Source organism: Notothenia coriiceps, unplaced genomic scaffold (assembly GCF_000735185.1).
Source record: "Notothenia coriiceps isolate Sejong01 unplaced genomic scaffold, NC01 NC01_scaffold00005321, whole genome shotgun sequence".
Classification (NCBI taxonomy): Eukaryota; Metazoa; Chordata; class Actinopteri; order Perciformes; family Nototheniidae; genus Notothenia; species Notothenia coriiceps.
This window is the reverse complement of record NW_011338022.1, coordinates 1-2618: the sequence shown is the minus strand read 5'-3', so window position 1 is coordinate 2618 and position 2618 is coordinate 1. Positions and strand designations below refer to the sequence as shown.

General features: G+C 44.8%; 1 long non-coding RNA gene across 1 annotated transcript; it reads left to right on the top strand.

The window, feature by feature from the left end:
* The first annotated feature begins 83 nt into the window (after nt 1-83).
* LOC104942856 (uncharacterized) lies at nt 84-1616 on the top strand. The gene is made up of 2 exons (XR_798056.1): nt 84-208; nt 1048-1616. It is a non-coding gene; the product is annotated as an uncharacterized lncRNA (long non-coding RNA).
* The last annotated feature ends 1002 nt before the right edge of the window (nt 1617-2618 follow it).

The window sequence follows — 2618 nt, the reverse complement described above, 5'->3', positions numbered from 1 at the left end:
CTGAAATCATGAAATGAATGCGCACTAGGATGATACCGTTAGCATGCTAACGCTGTGTGTGTGTCCACCCCCCCACCCCCCCCCCAGGATGAAAAGCAGCGCACCACCTCGGAGACCTCGATGACCCTGGAGGAGAAGTTCCTGTTGGACAGTTCAGCGGAGGTCCAGGTGATGAAGGGAAACAGAGAGTACGTCCTCAGCTTCAGAGGTACCACTTCCTGTTTACTCAGAGGGGGGTCAGGGTCCACAGGTTGCATCAGCAGCCAGGTGCTAAGACCAGCCAGAGTCTAGAGAGGAAAGTCCCAAGACCTTTGAACCCAGATCAAGATCTCAGACTCGAGCGAAGACGGGTGAGTCCATCGTCCATTTCAAAGACATGAAAAGTCTTACGACGAGTAACTACAAGACCCCTCCTAAGTCCGTAGACAAGTCCCATATCAAGACCAACAACAACCAAACCAAATGCTGAGTAAAGACAACAAGTCAGGAAAGGAAACCCTCACAGTAAAACAGAAAGGTCCCATAGTCCAGTCCCAGGTCAAGTCCTCGAGAGTCAAAACAAGTCCTAGATCAAGTCTCAGTTATGAGGGACTCCAGACCTGAGTTTGGATGGGTCGATCCCTAATCTAGTCCTAAATCCTGAAAGGTAAAATCCAAGTCACTTCTTAAAGAGGTCCCAAGTCAAAATCAAAGACAGGAAGGTCCCAAAATCTAGTCCATGTCAAGACAAACAACAACCAAACCAAGAGCCGAGTAAAGACAAAAGTCCCAGTCCAAGAAAGGAAACCCCCAAGGTGAAACAGAAAGGTCCCATAGTCCAGTCCCAGGTCAAGTCCTCGAGTTTCAAAACAAGTCCTGGAGTAAAGACTATAAAGTCCCGGGTCACCACTAAAATGAAGTTCCAAGTCCAGATAGGCCGTCCACAAGTTAGGTCAGAAATTCAAGACAATCTGAAATGTTCGGCTCCAGGTCGAAGGATTCCTGCTTCAGGTCCAGTTCAGAGTGAAACCAGAGAACTCTTCTTCCTGTTTCTTCTCTGTTTTATAGACATGTACCAGAGGAACCTGAAGCAGAACACCAAGAGGAGGGTCCGGCGCCGGCCTCGCCTCGCCACCCAGGCCCCGCTGCAGGAGGTCAGGGGGGACCAGTATATACCTGCCAGTATATACCTGCCAGTATAGACCTGCCAGTATAGACCTGCCAGTATATACCTGCCAGTATATACCTCCACGACTTCTGTAGTCCTATTCAGCCACTCGGTAACAACCATCGTTTCTCAGACACGTACTCTTCAGGAATCACCAGTGGGGTCACTGCTGATGGATTTAATGTCCTAGAACAAAACGTGATCCGTCTCTTCAATGTGTCTCAACCACAGACCTTATTTCAGATATTTTCCTAAACCCTATGGAGAGATCCCATTGGCTCTGAGCCGAGAGAACAGGAAGCGGTGAAGTGCTGACTCACTTCCTGATTCACCACTCTATATCCCCGCCTCCTCAACGCGCCACTGGTGGACGAGGCGTCGTGTCGCAGGAAACCAACATCTTCCAGAGGGTCCTGGTCCCCTGGAGCCACCAGCGCCAACACCAACAAATATATTCCTTTAGTTCATTAAATCAATAAAAAAAGTAGTGCAAAAAAACACATTATGGGAACAAATAGGGACATTTCAAAAGGTCAATAACGTCTTTATAGGTTCCTCACCTCGCTGCAGGTGCTTCATTCATGACGCTCGTCTGTTACATATTTATCTTTTGATGGAAACCGTATTTCTATATTCTTCTCCTTGCTATATATCTGCAGCAGTTATACTTTAATAGCAATAAGACTTTTACAGTTCCAGTATATTCTTAAAAAAATATCAAATAAACTTCAGTTTGGATCAAAAATCAAATGTGTGTTGTTTCTGAGCCGAGGATCAGCGCCTTCCCCTCTTACAGTCACATCACTTTTCACCGTACCAGCCATATTTACACAATAAAAGTATTAATACTGACACTGAATAATAACAGATATAACTCCACGATGCTGAGGCTTTATATTCACAGCAGGGGGCGCTAGAGAGGCAGCATGAACTCCTCCGGGACACCCTACCTTTAACACGAGGAGTCACTGTTATTTTTAAAGCTCATTAGAGTTATTATTATTATTATTATTATTATTGTATTGGTTTTTATTATCATAATATTATTTATAATAAGTTTTCATTTTTCAATTATCATTTTGAATTATTATTATTATTATTATTATTATTATTATTATTATCATGTGTTGTTTTTAGTAGTTCATTGTACTGAGTCCATCCCTCAGTCCCACCTCAGACCACCAGACTGTGAAGCACCTGCACTCCGGAAGAACATCCAGAACATTCCTCTGTGCATCTCACATCAACATCACAATGACACTTTCTACTCTATTCTGTTTCTATTATATTGATCTGTGTTGTTGAGTTCTGTTGGAGGAGCCTATCCTAATTGAGACCTCTCACTAGCTGCTGCGTGCTCACATGACAATAACAGCCTTGAACCTGAGGGTCTGCACGGTGACAGTGATCCGGATCAGCTCATCGATCAGGACCTGTGGAGGAGCTGCAGATCAGTGAGGGAGGGGGGGGG